Raw genomic sequence first — 21,441 nt, forward strand, 5'->3', positions numbered from 1 at the left:
TTTCTTGGAGGCTTTGGATATAGGAGCTCTGACTTTGCTGCCTTCTTCTGGTTGTATGTTTTGATCTTCTTTGTCACCAAAGTAAGATAATATAGTCTGACTCTTTTTGAGCTGCTTGTTCATGATCCCAGCCAATTACTTGAGTTTTAAACTCTTTGTTAAGGTAAGAGTCTGCTTCCAATGTGGACAATGTATTGACCCAAGCTTCGGGGGTTTATATAGCTGTTTTCAGAGACACTTTTAGGGACCGTGGTATGGTAAGGGGTGAGGTGTTTTCTCCTTTCCTGGCCTGTGCTGTCATCTATTAGTGACCACAAGCTCTCCTTTCTGTCCTGGAACTGTGAGGAAGGTTTCCTGTCCACAGCCACTACAAGCTCCACTGTGCCAGTGCTCCTTCTCACCCCAGCACCGCCGCCCAAAACTGTGACCCAGATCCAAGCAGGGGCAAAGCAAGAGATGCCTGCCTCAGAACCAGGAGAAAGATCCCTGAAATCCCCCTCTGAACAATCCCCCTCTGATCAGCCACTCGATTCCTCTTCAGTCTGTGGGCCAGAAGTTTGGGAAGCAGCTGCCCACTCCAGTGCCGCATTCTTGGGGAACTGGATCTGAGACCCTGCCTTCCTGTCTCAGCACCGCAGAAACAGACTTTTCCCACTGACCTTCTAAGTTGTCTTTGGCATTTGTGGATTGAGGAGTCTGGAAACCACCACAGCTGCCCGCAATTCAGTTCTCTGAGGCCTGCTTCAGGTTTGCTGCTGCCTGCACGCCCACACTGCCCTGTGCTCAGCTACCAGCCCGGTGAGATATATATGTTTCTGATCAATCATCCAGGTTGTCTTGGACTGGAAATTTGTTTCACTCTGTCTTTTTGTGGGTTCTGCTGCCTTAGAATTTGTTTAGAGCCATTTTTATAGGTATTTGGAGGGCTTTGGGGGAGAGCTCAAGCAAGTTGCTGCTTTCACTCTGCCATCTTTGCCAATTGTATTCTTTAAGGAGTTGTTTTCCTCAGTGGATTTTTGTATTTCCATTTCCAGTTGGCTAATGCTACTTTTTAAATAGTTTTCCAAGCTGTTGACTCTTTTTGCATAATTCTCTTGCATCACTCTCAATTTTTTCCTATTTTTTTATCTAATTTTTAAGTTCCTTTTTGAGTTCTTCCATGAGTTCTTTCTGGGTTTGAGACTGCTTCTCATTTTTCTTTGGGGTTTTACTCATAGGTGTTTTAATATTGTTGTCCCTTCTGAGTTTGTGTCTTGGTCTACCCTATCACTATAATAACTTTCTTTAGTCAGATTCTTTTTTTTGTTGTTTTTTGCTTTTTTTTTTGGCTTTCTTTTAAATTTGAGCTCTGCACCTGGAATAGAAGGGACATTGTCTCAGACTTCTTGTGCAAGTGGCTGCAGACCCTGACTGTTTATTTGGTGTTGCACTGATGTTGCCCTGAGGCTCCCAAGGGACCCTTGTGTCTAGTGCTGTGCTGAGGAGTGGAGTGGAGGGGTGGTTGGTGCTGCTGTAAACTGTAGGGGTCAGGCAGCTTACCTGGTGCTGAGCTGGGGTCCTAGTGATGATATTTAGTGTGTGCCAAGGCTCATTGGAGGTGTTTCTGCAATTCCTGGGGCTATACTAAAGCACATGGAGAGCTGGTCTATGTCTTGCTGGAGAATGCTTGTTTGCCCAGGGCTCTGCTGAAGCACATGGTGATTCTTGCAGCTGGAGTCTTCTGGTTCCCTTGGCTATGCTAAGGCATGTGAGGGGGTCCTGCTGTTGGCATTTGCCTGCTCCACCACACTGGGGCTCAGAACATCCCACTGGTTTGCTGAGGTGGGGCTTGCTGATGATTTGCTGGGATGGTCCCTGTCCTTGAATGTGCTCCCCTTTTATCCAAGTGACATGGACCTTTCTTGCTTATCTTCCAAGTTCCTTAAGCTAAAAGATCATTTCACCTCATCTTTTTGATGGTTCTGCTCTTCCAGGATTTGTTTTGGGGCACTATTTCATGATTGTTTAGATGTGAATATGGGAGAGTTACAGTGATTTACTGTTTAGTCTGCCATCTTGGCCCCCAGAAGTCACAGTCTGGATTCTGGTTTTTGATTCATTCTCAATATTTGTCATTTATTAGAGCAAAATAATTTTCCATTACATTAATATCCAATAATTTGTTCAGCTGTTTCTTCAATTAGGCAGCTAGGTGGCACAGTAGACAGAATGCTGAGCCTGGAGTAAGGAAGACCTGAGTTCAAATCTGAGCTCAGATATTTATTAGCTGTTTGATCCTGAGTAAGTCACCTAATATTTGTCTGACTCAGTTTTCTCAGTTATGACATGGTAATAATAATAGCACCTGCCTCAGGGTGGTTATGAGGATCATAGGAGAAAATAACTGTAAAGCACTTAGCACAGTTATCATTATCATTATCATTATATGCATCACAGTTCCCCTGGCTCACAAATATGGGCAGCTAAAGCCACCTTGGAGCTCATCCTGAGGAAGGGGTACCATCAAATCACACAGGAGGAGATACAAAGCTGTGTTGATAAAGGATTACATCCCTCTTTATCATCAAATAGATAGCAGTATTGTGTTGCTGTCATAGAATAGTGAAAAAGTCAAAGAGGCCTAGGGGTCTTACTAATGTGAAAACTAAAAATAAATGAGAAGTATAACATAGAGGGTAAAAATAAATAAATAAAAAGGTAATGAGATTTTAGGCAGCATTAATAGAAACATAGAATTCAGAAACCAAGAGATTCTCCTACTTTGCGGTGCCCCAAAAAAGGATATCATACTCCAGATATGGAATGATTCAGGAAGAACATTCTGTTCAGTTTAAGGGACTTTCTTTTTAGGAATGATATTGAGAAAATAAATTTCACCAAGAGGAAAATGACTAGAAATGGTGAGCAAAATAAGCACAGCTCTGTTGAAGGAAATAGGGATCTTCATTTTTTTAAATTGCAAATTTAATTATATTATTAAGAAATGTGTATGGTGCATTTATTTCTATTTTTAAAAACCTGGTGATTTGAACTATAGGCTGTTCTAAATTAAAGTTTTACTGCATCTCCCTCATTTTGCATTGGTAATCAAACTATTTGCAGTCACAAGCCAAAGTCACATGCCATGAAAAAGGAAAGGGAGATATTTCAAAGGGAGAGATTTGCAAGAGGCCTGGGTTTTAAAACCCAGATACCTTGATACAGTATCATAGCTCATGGAAGCTTTTGCTGAAAATCCTGTCAGAATTAGTCCTGAGTGAACAGGGGTATATAGCATAAGTGTCTTCAAGTAGTTGAAAGACTATTATTATTTGGAATAGTTGATAGGCATATTTTCCTAGTCTCTAGAGGGCGAAACTGAGGGTATTGGGTCAAAGCACATTTTGGCTCATGAAAAACCACCTAACAATTGGGGATGGAGATTGGACCTATGATTTCATTCATATAAGGAGCTAACACTCCAGTAAATAATTCCTTTTTATTTTTTTTAGTGTTAATAATAATCTTATTCATAGTTATTATTCTTATTATTGTATTTATTTCATTGTGGACTTAAGAAATAAAATGAGTATTTCTATAACGTAGAATATGATAAAAAGATGATTGTATATGAAACTACAAATATATTATATATAACTCGCTATTCCTTTTAAATATGTCATAAAATTTTTATGCAACTTTCTTTTTTTCCTTAACTTCTCCCCTCCTTCTCCCTAGAGATGGCTACCATTAAACACAAATATGCATATATATGTATATACATTATACATATATATATATACACACACACATAGACATGTGTACATACACATATATATGTATAATCATTCTACACATACTTCTATTTATTAACCCTTTTACAAGTTTTAGTAATGAAGGCAGAAACTTCTGCAATTTACAGTCTTAGGTACATAGAGCACTGACAGAATAGATTGGCTTACCCAAGGTCATACTTCAATGTGTCAGAGAAAGGATTTGAACTCAGTTCTTCCTGGTTCTAAGGCCAGTTCTGTATCCCTTATTATACCATGTGGTCTCTATCAATTGGAACCAACTCTAAAGTAGAACCACTTGCTTTCAGAGAACCCTTATTCCTAGAGATTTTTAAGCAAAGGTCAGGTGACCAATGGCCAAGGTTGTTAAAGAGGAGATCTTGTTTAGGTACTGGTTGAACTAGTATGATCTTAGGGGCCTTTTCCAGCTCTGAGATGTTGTGTGTCTGTATATTTGGTTGTATCCTATTTGAAAGCATCACATGCAATCTGGTGACTAAAAAGAGTTAATCTAGTTTATAAAAGTGCCTAATTTAGTCTATCTATATGCCCATGCAGGACTATAAAATGCAGTCTTCCCAGTTGGCTATGAGTTATATTGTTACACAAGCAGTTGAACACCTTTAGGTCAGACCCAGTTGTCACCTGCATGAAACAAATTTCAGAGGCATTGTGAAGTTTCCTCTGTTCCTCAAAACTTACCCCCTTCCTAGCTTGATGATGCCTGAAATTCTATTAGGAATTCATTCCTTTGGGTTAAGTATTTTTTTCCTGTTACAATTCAAATACCCCCTGGGAAAGGTAACACATTAAGTCTTATTAGTTAATTATATCTCGGGGGGAATACGTTTATAGATCCTTTCCTGAAGGCAACTTTGGAGAGCAGGGAGGTGGGAAGAGCACACTGCCACTGAACACCCATGGGAGGAAGAAATTGAGCACCACTCAGAAGGAGAAAGGAAGAAAAAGTGAAACCTGGAGACACAAAAGACAAATTTTTCTGATTGTGCCCTCTCCCCCCCCCCCCCCCCCCCCCCCCCCCCGATCCTTATGTAGTTCAGGTTCATGGCTTGGGACCTAAAAATTCCATCTGGTTTACAAACCAGGTTGAATGGATCTTGTGGTCCACATCTAGCTCATTGTTGGCAGAGAGACATGACCTTAATCTCAGGGAGCAAATTTGCATTGGAAAATTTGCTCTCATTATATTCATTACTGTTAATGGGGTCTATTCATCTATATTAAGGAACATTAGAACACTGAGTAGCCTCTGATATATTCATGAGATTTGTTATTCAGTAGCATATGATCTCATTCGTGTTTTTATTTCTATATGAGGCATGCTGTTAGGTATCATATCACTTTATACATTATTTTAAGTGGTTTGTTTTGATTTTAAGCAGTAGCCTAATAAAACTGAATTTGCCTGCCATGTGGTATTTCATTTGAATGCTTCCTAGGAGAAATGCCATGAAAAATATTTTGAGGAATTTATTTTCCTTGGTTGGATTTATATCTTGTTAAAGATTAAATCTCTAAGAAGACAAGAAACAGATACAAATCATACTCTGTCTTCAAAATATTGTCTTCAAGGCTTTTCTATGCCATAATTACATTATTGAAAACAACAAAATTACATTTAGCAGCCAGAAAACAGATTACAGATGAGAATCTCACAAGATAGCCCATTATCGTGGCAAAACCATTGGATAGGAGTCAGACAACCTGGATTTTGGAACAGGCTTGGCAATTCATTTTCTTTTTTTCTTCAAAATATTTTTATTTTAAACTTAAATACTAAAACTTAAATACACAATAAGAAAGAAAAAAAACATTATAAACTTAAATAATAAAACACATACAAAATAAGGGAAAAAAAGCATTGCCATGTGCATAGCCGAACATAAGAGAGGATTCAAAATATACAACAATAAATTTCCATTTCACAAAAGCCTACATAATAAATAGCATGCATTGTGTTCAGAGCTGTCCATTTTTTCTCTGCTTCCTTGTAAATTTTTGTTTGTTCTCTCCTGTGCATTTTTCACTTTGTTCTTTTCTTTTTCTTTCTCCCTACTTTCCCCCTCTCCAAAGAAAGCTACAAATAAATGTGTGTGTACATACACTTATATATATATATCCACACACACACATATATACACACACACATACATATGCAAACATACATATATATGCATATACACACAAAGATATGCATATATACACATGCATATATAAATATACTTATATATACATACATATAGATATCTATAATCCTATTCATATATAGACATATACATTCATATGCATCTATGTAAGACCGTACTATACTTATGTTTCTCTGAGGGTAGATAATCTCTTCCTTCATAAGTCCGAGTCTTTCTGTATTTTTCTAAATCTACCAACTCATCATTTCCTACACCACAGCACTATTCCAACCCTATATTATCTAGTTATTTTAAAGAGTCTAAAACAATATTGATTATATGGTTGATGTGTAGTGTAGCTTCACTATTTTTCTCTTTTGATTAAATCTATTTTAGCTTTATCTGAGATCATGATTACTACCCCTGCTTTTTCCCTAATAAATTCTACTCCCGATCTTTATTTTATGTTTGTATATATTTCTTATTTCCTATGCCTCCTGACTCCTCTACTTTACTTCTACTCACTACCTTGCCCTCCTATTACTCACATATAGACATATACACTCATATGCACACCCCTCTCCAAGGATCGCTCCCTTATCCTCACATTCCCCTTAATCTAAACACCCTTCTATACTCCCCCTTAGCCTATTCTCTCATCCCTCCCTCTAAAAATCTCTCACTTATTCTCTCTCTTCTCCCCCTTAAATTCATTCCCAATGAAATCAGGGTTTCAGAACTACAAGCCCTCCTCCCCATCTAATTCCTCTGTGTCAGTTCATCCTCTTGCACCTCATTTGTATAAGATAATTACTCTTTTTACCTTTTCCTAAATGGTTTAACTTTTTAGAATCCTATTATACTCAAGTCTACTCCAATCTTTCTTTTGAACTATCTAATTACTAATAACAATCTTTGATATATATTTTACATTTCCTCATATATAATGCAAACAGTCTGTCTTCATTGAGTCTCTTGTAATTAGTGTTTGACATATACCTTACATTTCCCTTGGATCTTATATGTGAAATCTTCTGTTAACTTCAGGTTGTTTTTTTTTTAACAAAATCCTGAAAGTCTGGCAATTCATTAGATGTCCATTTCTTTTCATTCAGGATTATGTTTAATTTTTCTGGGTACAATATTTTTGGTCACAACCCCCAGTTCTTTTGCTCTTCAATATAAAGTGTTCTAAGACCTAGAGTCCTTTTAGTGTTGCTGCTGCTAGGTCATGTGTGATTCTAATTGTGGCACCACCATATTTAAATTTTTTTTTCTTGTTGCTTGTAATAGTTTAACCTTGAGCTGGGATTTTTGTAATTTGACTATTATATTCCTCTAGGTTTTCCTCATAAGATCTCTTTCAGGTGGTGATTGGTGGATTTTTTCTGTTTCTACTTTCCCCTCTGTTTTAATATTTCAGGACAGTTTTCTTATTTCTTGAATTATTGTATCAAGATTCTTTTTCTGATGGTAGCTTTCAGGTAGTCTGATTATTTTTATATTTTCTCTTCTTGATCTGTTTTCCAGATCAGTTATTTTTCTTATGAGAGGTTTCATATACTCTTCTATTTTTTTCATTCTTTATATTTTCTTTTATTATTTCCTTGGGCTCATAACTTTGCTGGCTTCCCCTTCCCAATTCTAATGAATTCAATTTCAATGAATCATTTTCTTCCTTAAAATTCTGAATCTCTTTTTCTTGGTTGACATTTTTTTCATAATCTTCTTGTTTTTCTGCAATTGTTCGTATTTTAAAAAATATCCTCAACCTCTCTCTCATTTGATTTTTAAAGTTTTTTCAAGCTCTTCTGTGGATTTTTTCTGGGCAGGTGACCATTTCACATTACTCTTCGGGATAGGAGAGGCTTTTTTCTTTCAGTATCCTCCTCTGAAGATGAACCCCAGCTTCTCTATTCCCATAGTAACTTTCTGTGATAGGATTCTTTCTCCTTTGCCTGCTCATTTTTTATTTTTAGTAGCTTATTTTTTTTTTTAATAATCATCTCTAATCTTGGAGTATGGGGATGATACCTTTGGTCTTGGAGCCTCCTTCAGTTCTCCCCTCTGGCCTGGAACAAAAACCACCCTCCTGTAAGTGCCCATAATCAGTGGTATCCCCCTCTCCCCTCACTGCTTCTTCACTCACCAGGTGTGTAATGGTCCCTTCTTCCACAAGGCTGCATCTTGGCAGCAGAGTTGGGTCTGGTGTTCCTTATTAGCAGAGGTTCCCTTAATCTTCCCTGGCTCAGACAAGGACTCCTGACACTGGGAAGTAAAAGTTCCTGCGGCTGAGGCTGAGGCTGCCTCCTAACCCAGCTAGCCCTAGGGTTCACAGCTTCCTCTCTCTACTCCTTGGCAACTAATGTTTTATGCAAGTCTAGGCAGATTACTGTAACTCTCTGGACTTGGGATTCCTATATGTAAACTGGTTGGTTGTAGCAGATGATCTCTAAGGTTCCCCCAGCTCACCTCTCATTCCATGTGGATCTCTGATTCTTCAAATTATGGTGTCAGAGACTACTCTTGGTGATTACCAAAATGTTAAAGAGAAGCTATTTTTTTTTTTTTAGGAAATTGGGGTTAAGTGACTTGCCCAGGTTCACACAAACAGTTAGTGTCTGGTGGGATTTGAATGCGGGTACTCCTGACTCCAGGGCTAGTGTTCTATCCACTATACAACCTTGGTGCCCCAAGAAAAATTCTTGAACTGGTGACTCTTGGAGAGCAGTGTGATACTACCTTGCCTAGACTCCATTTTTCAGGGATATAGGGAGAGGAATGTGTGTGAGAAACAGGTCAAGCAACTCTGGAAACAACTGCCTTCTCCTTGGACCATGTTCTTGGGCTAATACTTCCTGCTTTCATTTTTCCCTACTGGTGACCAGAGCACTCCAAGTTTAGCACTATCTTTCAAGAACATTTGTTCAGACATTCTAGCCTGATGATACATGTTGGTGTTCCACAAGAAGTGTGTTAAGAAAATGAGGACTTAGTGAAAAGAACACTAGACTAGAAATAAAAAGACTTGCATCCTATTCCAAGAGCTGTTGGTGATTGGGTGATGACTTGGGCACATCTTTTTGCTTCTCTGAATCTCAGATTTCTTCTTATGAAAAATGAGGAAATTGGATTATATTATTTCTAAATTCCCTTCTTACTCTAATATTCTATATTATATATGTGTTTTGGAGAAAGAAGGGAAAAATGGGAAAGGGCCAATTTGGAGGAGTCATTTATATTTATTTTCAGAAATATACATTCTTTGGCCCAGAGTGATGGTCAAGCAGAGTGGCTGCTGCTTTGTTTTACAGAAGAAGTCAATATCAGATTTGAAAGGAACCTCAGAATCCCTTTAGAACACTGCCTATCTGAATAAGAAGGCCTTTTACAACATACCTCCAAAAGACATTCTTTCCATGCCTGAAGACCTCTAATGAAGGGGAGCTTGCTACTTTGCAAAACATCCCATTATCCTCTTAAAAATTAAATTTTAGTGATTTAGGGCATTTTTTACATAGCTGCTGATATCTTGGATTTCTTTATCTGAAAATTTCCTGTTCATAGCCTTCCACCATTTATCAGTTGAAGAATGGCTATGATTTCTATAAATTTGAATCAGTTCCCTGTATGTCATAGAAATGAGGCCTTTATCAGAGAAACTTTCAGCAAAGATTTTTTTTAAAATTTATCTGCTTCTCTTCTAATTTTTGCTCCATTGGCTTTATTTGCTCAACAACTTTTTGTTGGGAATATGCAAAAAATGTTATTTAATACATTATAGTTTTGCTAAAGTTGTTTGTTGATTGATTTTTTAGCTGTCTGTCTGGAGCAGCTATGTCAAACTCACAATTGGTAAGGCCCAAGCAACCTACAAAACTCTCATGTATGGCTGGAGCCAGATTAAAATATAATTGGGAAATGTTTAACACAATAAAAACACAGTGCAACACAGATAATGTTAAATTGTGTTTTTCTAAGTCAATGTACTGCCAATCTGTTTCTATTTGAGCTTGATACCTCTACTTTAGGGTTCACTAAGTAAGTTATAATCATCTGCAAAAAGCAATAATTTTGTTTACTGTTTGCCTATGCCTCTTCCTTCAATTTCTTTCTCTTGCCTTATTGCTATAGCTAGAAATTTTAGCACTATGTCAGATAGTAATGGTAGTAATGGTCCTACTTCCTTTTCTCCTGATCTTGTTGGAAAGACCTCTAGTTTATTACCATTATAGATAACATTGATACTAGGTTTTGGATAGATACTACTTATCATATTAAGGAAAGTTCCATTTATTCCTATGCTTTCTATGTTTTTAAGAGCAATGGGTTTTGATTCTTATCAAAAGCTTTTTCTGAATCCATCAATATATTTATATGATTTTTATTTTTTGTTTTTGTTTTTTAATATGATCAATAATATATATAGCATTCCTAATACTGAACCAGCCCTGCATTCCTGGCATAAATCCAACCTGGTCATAGTGTATAATCTTTGTGATATGTTGCTGTAGTCTCTTTGCTAATATTTTATTAAAAAATTTATATTAGTATTCATTAGGAGCATTGGCCTATATTTTTATTTGTTTGTTTTGAATCTCTCTGGTTTTTAGGTATGAAGACCATATTTGTATCACAGGAAAAATGTGGTAAAATCCCTCCTGTTGTTATTTCTTTCTAACAGCTTTTGTAGTACTAGAATTAATTGTTCTCTAAAAGTTTGATGGAATTTACTTGCAAATCTATCTGATCCTGTTTTTTCCCCCCCTTTAGGAATTCATTTAAGACTTTCAATTTCTTTCTCTGAGAGTGAGTTATATCCTTTACTTTTTGTTCTGTTAATCTGGGCATTTTAGATTTTTGTAAATATTCATCCGTTTTATTTAAGTTGCCAGTTTTATTGGCATATAATTGGGTGAAATAGTTTCTAATAACATTTTATTTCTTCCTCATCCATTACACTAATAAATAGCTTCAATTTTTTAGGCATTTCCCCTGCCTCTGTAAATTTCATTCTCACTTGGAAAAATAAAATGGAAAAAAAGTCATCTAAGTTATATACCAATAATCTTAGAAGGTGAGATGGTAAAGTAGGAAGGGCACTGGATTTATAAGCAAAGATATCCAGGTTTTAGTCTAAGGTTCACTGTTTCCTAGTTATATGGAGACAGCTGTGATACTGTAATCTTCAGTCTTTTCTTTTCTAGGCTAAATATACCTAATTCCCTCAGTCATTTCATCTTATACTATGTATAATGGTGGAATTTGGCTAATATGAACCAGGTATTTCAAACATGCACAGTGAGCTCTGCCTGATGACAACCCATGTGAGTGCATGTTCAAAAGGCTCCAGTGAAGGAACTTGACCTCTCTTTCCCTTTGGCTTTTGAGTAAGGAGGAAGAAGAAATGGTGTAAGTCTTTGAATAGGGAAGCTCCTCCCTTCACTTTCCCCTCCTTAGCATGTACTGTTGAACATGTGGCCCTTTTGGGTCTTCTGTTTCTGTTTTGTTTATTCTTACTTGATCCTAGATAAATGAGGAAGAGAGACAAAATGAATTTGTGTGAACTTTGAAAGGCTGAAAGAGCCAAGTCTGGCAATTGGAATCCATAGCAGTCTGCTATAACTGTAGCAGTGAGCCTGGGGAGGACCTCGACCTGGGTAGTAACCTACTTAATTCAGTCCAGGGCTGAATTGACCTGGCTGCCAAGATACTGTACTCTGATGAAAGCAAGAGAGCTACTTGTCCTCTGGTTTTGTCATACCCAGTAGCGAACATGGTTTGAAGCATGGTATGCAGCTACCATTTTAAATTTGAGGCCACCCTCCCTAGGGACACAAGTGGTAGAGGAGAGTGTGCCCTGGTTCAGCAATGTTTTTGTATTTTGGTTTGTGCTGTATCTTTTCAGTAAATATCCTGTTGTAAAATCTAATTGATATCAATTAGTTAAATTGATATTGGGACATTAATGACTCATTAGATAATATTGAAGACATGGTAACTGGTCTATTGATATTGGGAGGAATACACTGGAGGGGGACTCAAGATGAATAGTACTAGAATTATTCCTCAGTCAGTTAGTTGCACCCCTATAACCCAGAGGGGAGATGGAGCAGTAACCTTGCTCTGGGGACCTGCCCTGCTAGTTGGAGTGTGGGTTGGGAATGTTAAGTATAGTGTCTTGCTGCGCATGGTTTTGAGACATTCCCACATCCTGTAGAGTGTCTTTTGGATATAATCTTGCTTTTCCATACTCTTTTAATAATATGTCATTGAGAACTATTGAATAACATAATATAAACATGTTCTCATCCTTACACAGCACATCAAGATTACGACCTCCCAAAAACTAATGCACTGTTGGTAGAGTTATGAACTGATCCAACCATTCTGGAGAGCAATTTGGAACTATTCCTGAAATGCTCTAAACTGTGTATACCCTTTAACTTAGCAATAGCACTACGTGTTCTGTATCACAAATATATATATATATATATATATATATATATATATATATATATATTAAAAGTAAAAGGACCAATATGTACAAAAATATTGACAGCAACTTTTTTGTAGTGGCAAAGAACTGGAAATTGAGGGGAGTTCCATCAGTTGGGGGATGTTTGAACAAGTTGTGGTATATTAATGTAATGGAATACTATTGTGCTATAAGAAATGAGCAGGACGCTTTCAGAAATGCCTGGAAAAACTTACATGAACTGATGCAAAGTGGAGTGAGCAGAATCAGGACAATATTGTGCACAGCAAAAGCAATATTGTACAATGACCAACTATGAATGACTTAACTATTCTCAGCAATACAATGATCTAAGACAATTCAGAGGGATTGATGATGAAAAATGCTTTCTGTCTCCAAAGAAAAACTGATAGCATTTACATGCAGATTGAAGCATACTTTAAAAAACAAACAGCTTTCCTTATTTTTCTTTTTTTTGGGGGAGGGGGGCTTGTGTTCTTTTTACAACATGACTAATATGGAAATATGTTTTGCATAACTGCACACATATGACCTATATCAAATTGCTTCCCTTCTCAATGGAGGGGGAGGGGAAAAAGGGAGGGAGAGAATTTCAAACTAAAATTTTAAAAAATGTTAAAAATTTTTATATGTAATTGGAAAAATATTTTTATTAAAAAAAGATTACTACCTTTCTATGAGAAGAATAAGGAAAGTATTTTTATTTTAATGGACCTCAAATTGAATTAATATTTTTGGCTGCCAAGTCACTATAGATTCAGATTTAGCTTGTAGTCAGCTAACACTTGTGATTTTTTTCACAAGAACTGCTTTTGTCTTATGTGATACTTTTATGTGATATTCTTCAACTATAGAAATGTAGATATTACACATTTGTATGCTATTCTCTTGGATTACTATAAACTGATCTAAGTTGTCACATATATAAAAATCTAGTCAAGGGGATTGGAATCAACTAAGAATGAAATACTTAACCACTAGATGGCAATGTACTCAAGATCCTTGTCTGGTACATACCCCTCACTCCCAACAATCTTTAACAGTCTGAAAAATCCCCTCTGGGCACCAGAAGATGATCAAAGGTTCAGCCTCCCTTTCAGCAAGAACAAATCTCAGCCTGCTTGCTTTCTGAATGGTGATAACGACTTCAGTATTTGGCTCTAGAGCTCTGCCTAAACGCTCACTGTCCTTAGTTCTAGGAAATGAAATGAAATATTGAACTATGAGAATCATTGCAACTGACTGGTTCTCATTGCCCCCACTCCCCCTTTACTTATGAAATTATTCACTTTCCAATAGAAGAAGACATACATCATAGAATTGCAATACAGCTTTATAGTACATAAAATGAAAAAGCAGAATATATAACTCTTCATCTCTCACATAGAGACAGTCATTGTTAATTGTAGTCCTACTTCAGGGAATAAGTAGGGGCAAGGACATTTCTGATTTCTGGTTCTCAGAATTTGCTTGGTCAAGTCCCCCTCTATGAATCATTTCCCAGGCCTGTGGTATCTTCATAGAAGCAGAAAAACATGATAAATTCCCCTGGGCTTTCAATGAATCAGTGACTCATACAGATTAAGCATTTGGTATGCTTAGGGATATATAGACAAAACCAAAATATTACCTGTCCTCAGACAGCTTACATTCTATGAGGGAAAAAAGAAGATATAGTTATAAGTAGATGCAAATTATTTCAAAGGTAAATAAAAAAGATGTTTCAAGGGGGTACCAGCAACTGGGGGAATTAGGAAAGACCTGATGTAAGTGGTGACATGAGCTGAACTTTGAAGAAGGCTGAGGACTCTAAGAGTCAAGAAGTGAGAAGGTAAAGAGTCCTAGGCATGGAAGACAACTAAAGCAAAGACAATGATACAGGAGATGGAACAATATATACAGGGACAGAACAAGTAAGCCAGTTTGTCTGGAACATAGTGTGTGAAGCGGGGATAATGTAAGATCACCCTGAAAGGTAGACTGGAGACATGATGTGAAAGCCTGTAAATACCATACAGAGATGTTTGTATTTTACTCTAGACCTAGAGGCAACAGGGACCACTAGATCTTTTAGAGCAGGGGACTGACATTATGGTTTAGGAATCACTTATATAGGTGTGTAGGGGATGATTTTGAGACAGGTAGACTTTTTTTTTTAGTTTTTAGGCAATTGGGGTTAAATTACTTGCCCAGAGTCACACAACTGGTAAGTGTCAAGTGCTTGGTCTGAGGCCAGATTTGACCTTAGGTTCTCCAGACTCTAGGGCTGGTGCTCTATCCACCGCGCCACCTAGATGCCCCGGTAGACTCTTAAGGAAGAGAGACTAAACCACTGTTATACTCCTGGTGAGAAGTGAAAAGGGGATGAACTAGGATACCAGCCAGGTAAGGGGAAAACAAAGGTAAAATTGTTGAGGTCAAATCAACAAAACTTGGCAACTGATTGGATAGGGAAGATGAGGGAGAGTGAAGATGAAACACCAATTCTGAGAGGCCCTATAAAATATGCATTTTCTTCCCATTAGAATGAGAGCTCCTCATGGGCAGGTACTGTCTGACTTTCTATATGTATCCCCTGCATTTAGCACAAGACACATCTTCTTGTTGTTCAGTTGTTTTTTAGTCATATTCAACTCTTCATGACTCCATTTGGGGTTTTCTTGGCAAAGATACTAGAATGGTTTGCAGTTTCCTTCTCAAGCTCATTTTATAGATGAGAAAACTCAGGCAAACAGGGTTAAGTGACTTACCCAGGGTCACACAGCTAGTAAGCGTTTGAGGCCATATTTGAACTCAGGAAGATGAGTCTTTCTGACTCCAGGCCCAGCAATCCATCCACTGCATCATCTAGCTGCCCTTAAAGACACACAGCAAACACTTAAAAATGCTTTCTTTAAATCTATATGACTCAGACAAATCAGCAACCCTTGCTGCTCCTTAATTTCTTCATCTGAAAGGTGATAGGCTTTGACCTGTCACCTAAGTGATCACTCTGTGCAGTCTCTTAGGTTCTTTCCACTCCTACTGCGCTATGACTGAATCGATCTATGTTTAAATACCTTGCCAAAATTGAAGTACTCTGTATTTGCACTATTCCTCCACTAGTAATGCTTCTCACTATCTGGACCCAGGTCTGGATATGCAGTTTCACCAGTGTGGGGAACTTTCAGGTATGGAAACTCCTTCCACTGATACAGATTGTCTCTTGATCTGTAATTTACTTTTTTTTTTTTTGAGTTGTCTGGTGGCATTGAGAGTTGAAGTGATTTTGTCCATAGTCACAAAGCTATTTTGTATCAGAAGCAGGTTTTCAATCCACATCTTGACTCCAACATTTGCATTCTATTCACACTATACTACCATATTCCATATATGTGTGTATATAGACACACACATATACTATATGTGTGTGTGTGTGTATAACATAGGTATATTTACACACATATATGGATGTATGTGTAACCACAAAGACACATTTGTTCATAAAGAATATTTTGTTTCCTTTTTCTTTGAACTGTTTGAAGCTCATGTCATCTTTAAAAGTCACCAATAGGTTTTAAGTTTAGGAAGCTTCCAAATTGTAATATATTCACGCTTGGTGTGTGAGAATGCATAGATCAAATCTGCTCTGCTTGCTGAATTTCAATAGGGGATTTGTCAGTATTTGGCCAAGTAATAGCTAATACCTAGTGAGATAGTCCAATGTCATGACTTTTTGTTGACATTTTATCTCCTCTCTGTAAAGTTACTAGGTCATTTCCATTTCTTTTTTCGGTTGCTCCTTATTCACTCAACAAACATTTATCCAATACCTACTATGTGTCAATCAGTCCATGTCATTATTCTGAGCGTACACTTAAAATAATCAATAAATGAATAACATATATTGGAGAACATATTAACATTTAAAATAACACTGAATAAATCAGAGAAATGCAGTCTTTCCTGCTGTTATTTTTAGAAATAAATTTCTGAATATAATTCCCTGCCTTCTGTTACTCTAGATGGACATAAAATACAGAACTAGGCTACTGTCTTCTAGCGTCAGGATCATAGCAATAAAGTATAAGTATATGACACTCTCCTTTTTAAATAGTTGTTTATACTTTTATGCATTTCAAAATATTTCTTTGAGAATAATAATGCATGATAATTTTCTTAGGAACAGTAATCCCTTTTTCCCAACTAAAAAAAATTAAGCTTCTTTTTAGTCCTCCACTCCAGGTAAGTAGAGAATAAAATAGAATTATCCTTTAATTGAAGGAAAAATAGTTGACTTGAAAGGTTAAATAGGCAACAACAGTGGTACACCCTGGTCTTACATTTTTTTCCTTACATAGTTCTATGATAGCCTGTTAAAATATACTTCATTTGGCTAAGTTGTATTAGAATGCCATAACTTGAATTTTTTTTTTGAAATAGAAATCATTGATCACAGAAAAACATGTCTTCAGATTTTTGGATTCATCTTTGAAGATAGCCAAACACTGTTTCAATTTGCCATGACAAAGCTCATTAATTGCTATTATCAATCATGAAGAGGGGCCTCCAATCCTTCCAAAGAGGAATTTTTATGGCAATAATTGAACTGGAAATCCTGAACTGAAACTGGAAAGTGGAAACTGGTAAATTCTGCCCCCAGTGAAGAGCTATATACTTATGGGAAAGGATTAAACCTGGCATTATTATGTTATTGCTCAACTGCGAGGCATTTCAAATGTTTTTTAATGTTGTACAAACTTTTACCACCAAAGTCCTCATTTCTTTGAATTTATAACTTATAAAAGAGACATTTCCTCTTCTTTTTCCTTCTCCCATCCTGCCCCTTCATGCTCCCTAACTTCTCATGCCTTTTCCTTGAAGCAAACAAGCATTTAATAAGCAACCCCCATGTGCTAGGCCTCTGCTTAGTGATGGGGATAAAAGAAAGGCAAAAACACAGCCCTTGACTTCAAGGAACTCAGAATCAAATGGAAAAGAAAACATGCATGCAAACAAGTAGGTGCAAACAAGATATCTACAGAGTAAATTTGAGGCAATCTCAGAAGACACTAGCACTGGAGGAGACTGACAAAGGTTTCTTGTACAAGGGGGCACAAATGTCCAAGGTAGAGAATTTCAATATTTTCCTGATTTGGAAAGTATTTGTCTCTATCAGGCCTGACAATTTATATGTCGCTACAAAAATTTTTAACTGCTTCCACATTAACATTTAGATGTAGTGATACAATATTTTCACACCAGCATTGCAACAAACTAAATGAGCCACATTGTGCACATTGACAGCGGCAGACACATTTTAAAGTGGTGCTGATGAAATGGCAGTCTTGTATAAGATTCATAAACCTTGGGTGAAACTCGGCCAATACAGATATGACCATACTGGGTTGTTGTGAATTGAAGAAATTATCTGTTTGAAGGTATCTATTGCTAGTGTCTTTGGATATGTGCCTCTAAGACATTTTGATTGAAATCAGGAAACAACTGCAAAAATAACAGCGGTTGAATAGAACTTCACAGTGTACAAAGCCCTTCTTTGGGGCAATGGATAGAGCTCTGGCCTTGAGTCAGGAGGAGCTGAGTTCAAATCTGGCCTCAGACTCATGACACTTACTAGCTGTGTGACCCTGGGCAAGTCACTTCACCCCATGGTCTCGCCACCAAAACCAAACCAAAACAAAGCCCTTTCTTCCAAACAACCCTATTAGTCAGTGAGTGTTGTTAGTAGTTCCATTGTATAGATGAGGAACCTAAGGACCAGAGAGATTGAGTTACTCGTTCAAAGTCACACAGCTAATAAGCGGCAGAGTCCAAACTCAAATACAGATCGGATTCTCAGTTCTCTTCTCTCAGATATATCATTCAGTAGGAGTGTAAGACTTAAAAGGAATTTAAGGATAAGTAGCAAATTAGTTTAATGGAGAGAAATGGAATAAGTAAAGGACACTTCGGAATTTTATTTCTTAAAAGGATAGGCCATGGATGATAAAGTGATGATACGATTTCAGTATGCTATGTTCATCTCCACCCTCTACTTCATTGTAGAGACCATATTTTATACTTCTTTCACACCCTTCACAGTGCCTAGGAAAGTGCTGGGTACAGTGGTAGTTGATCAATAAATGCTTGTTGATTGGCAAACTGTTTCCCTGGAAGCAAGATAGGTGCTTATTCAAGGGCACAGACGTGTTTCAGTCCGGTTCTACCTAATAGGGACACAGCATGGTACAGTGGAAAGGGCCCTGAACTTGGAGTCATCTTAGTTCTGCTTTGTGTGACCTTGGGCAAGTAACTTAACCTCCTTGGTCTTCAGCTTCCTTATCTGTAAAATGAGGATGCTGGCCTCTATAAGTGGCTGTCAAACTTTTTGGATCCCATGGTTTGATGGAACTGGGGTTTTGTGTAGTTTTGTGGTTCGAGAGGGTTTATGCGATTTTTTCCAATGGCACATGCACAGCTGTTTGACCTGGGGCCAGTCACTTAAACTCTTTCTGGTTCAATTCTCTCATCGATAAAATGAGGATAGTAAGAGCTTTTGCATCCCAGGGTTATTGTGAGAAAAAATGCAATAGTGTATGTAAAATGCTTTGCAAACTTTAAAGTGCTATACATATGCTAGATATTATTATTGTTATTATTATTATTAGTTACAGGTTAACTGATGTTGTGTGATGTGAGAATCTGGGCAAAGATTGAAGCTTAGAGATATCAACAGTTTACAAGCCAACTTGCTAGAAAGGTAGAAAGAGTAGATGAAAGAATCTCAGTATATTTTTGAGAAAATACTTTTTTTTTAAAGTGCCCTATTACCATACACAGAGAATTGTAAAAGTGAGTATGTTAAAAGAGTTATGTAATTGATCTTTAAACCTGGTTACCACAAAGTATCTCTCTAGACAGTTGAGGTTATTACAGCTTCCCAAACTCACTCTCTCTCTGTCTCTCTGTCTCTCTGTCTCTCTCTCTCTCTCCCCTCTCTTTCTCTCTCTCTGTCTCTGTTTCTGTCCTCTCTCTGTTTGTCTCTGTCTCTGTTTCTCTATTTTTCCTGGAGTATCTATGATTATTAAAGATTTCTGGAAAGTGTCACAAATCTGTGCTTATTGGTTCCACTACAAATTTTTACTATTTAACTTTGGTAGGGCTATTGCTTGTCCTCAGCAAAAGTGATGGGGAAATTATCATTGTGTTCAATATATTTATTCCTCCCTGGAGCCTGCCTCTAACCACAGCCTTATAAAAAAGTTTCTCCAACGCTATCTCTGCTAAATCCAAGACTTGGAAAGAAATTATCCAGGCCTCCTGGGACCAGGATATATAGCTTGATGGGAGGGGAACTTACAAATACTACAAGTCAGGAAGGTTAGGATTCAAGTTCAAGAGAAGCCAGCTAAAGTAGAGGGTTACCATAGTTCCAGAAAAGGTGGAGAACAGCGTGGTACAGTTGAAAGAACAGTGGATTTGGAGTCAGGGAATGTGGCTTCATAATCCTGGCTTTATCACTTATCGTCTGTGCGACTTTAGCATTTAACTCCTGTGTGTCCTGGTTTCCTCATCTGTAAAATAAAGTGGTTGGACTTGGTGATCTCTCACATCCCTGCCACCTTCAAAGTGGATTCCTTTGAATACAGAGTTTGGGAAGCTGCTTAATTCAGAGGTCAGCCATCTTGGCCAAGAATCTGATAAAGAAAAATTCGGATTCTGGCCAGTGGTTTGAACACAAGAAGTTATCTGGAGCCTAGGTGAGGGGGCAAGTAATAGGCACAGAGAAGACCAGCATTTCTAACAGAGCTTGTGTTTGAACACTGACATGCTAATTGATTGTTGGTGGAGCTATTCATTATTTCACCCATGCAGGAAAACAATTTGGAATCATGCAAGAAAAATTACTAAAGCATTTATACTCTGAAAAGAAATTCTACTTCTAGAGCTATATAGCAAGTAGATCATAGACAGAAAAAAGGGAGTCCATGTGTTCAAATATATTTATAGCAGCATGATTTGTGATAACAGAAAGCTGGAAATGAAGTCAGGAAGAGCTGAGTTCAAATCCAGCTTCAGAGATTTTCTGTCTGTGTGACCCCAGACAAGCCACTTAAGCTCTGTTTGCCTCTATTTCCTTAACTATAAAATGAACATAATATATATAAATGTCAAATTATATATGAATTAAATGGTGTTATATAAATGTTTATTCCCTTTTCTTCTCCCCCCTCCACCTTCTAGTCTTATTTCAGGTAACTTTCTCTCATGCACTATTCATTTTATTTTATTTTATTTTATTTTATTTTATTTTTATTTTTATTTTTATTTTTGCTTTTAGGCAATTGGGGTTAAGTGACTTGCCCAGGGTCACATAGCTATTAAGTGTCAAGTGTTTGGTCTGAGGCCAGATTTGAGCTCAGGTCCTCCTGATTTCAGGGCTGGTGCTCTATCCACTGGGCCACCTAGCTGCCCTGCACTGTTCATTTTAATAAAACAGTGAGTTGTTCCTCATATACAATATTTGATATTCTATTTGCATAAGTGTTTTTGCAAAAGTGATCCCTAAAATCTGGAATTCACTCTCTTTTTACCTCCTCCTGGTAGAATCTCTAGCTTTCTTCAAAGAACAGCCCAAGTGCCACCTTCAATAAGAGGTCTGTCCTCACATCCTAAGTGATCAGTAGTCTCCTTGAAATTACAAGCACTTTGTACATACTTTGTGTTTACTTATGTCCATACATACTGTATCTCGTAGAAGAATGTAAGGTTTTTGAAGGTAGGGACTATTTCATTTTTGTCTTTGCACATCTAGTATGTAGCACAGTGTCTTTCGTATATAACAGACATTTAAATGTGTATTGTTTTGGATTGTATTAATAATAATAATACCTGATATATGTGTGCATTATATATAATGTTTTATGTATATATATGTATAATACTTTAAGGTTTTCAAACTGCTTTGCATGCATTATCTCATCTGATCATTACATTTCTATGAGGTAAGTGACAAAGGAATCATTCTCTTGTTACAGATGAG

At 37.2% G+C, this 21,441-nt stretch overlaps 1 pseudogene; it reads left to right on the top strand.

Moving 5' to 3' along the window:
- The window catches only part of LOC110215597 (BTB/POZ domain-containing protein KCTD5 pseudogene), a 103,138-nt pseudogene that overhangs the window by 62,090 nt on the left and 19,607 nt on the right, over positions 1–21,441 (top strand).

The sequence above is a fragment of the Phascolarctos cinereus genome, unplaced genomic scaffold (genome assembly GCF_003287225.1).
Source record: "Phascolarctos cinereus isolate Bilbo 61053 unplaced genomic scaffold, phaCin_HiC Scaffold_726;HRSCAF=1367, whole genome shotgun sequence".
Taxonomy (NCBI): domain Eukaryota; kingdom Metazoa; phylum Chordata; class Mammalia; order Diprotodontia; family Phascolarctidae; genus Phascolarctos; species Phascolarctos cinereus.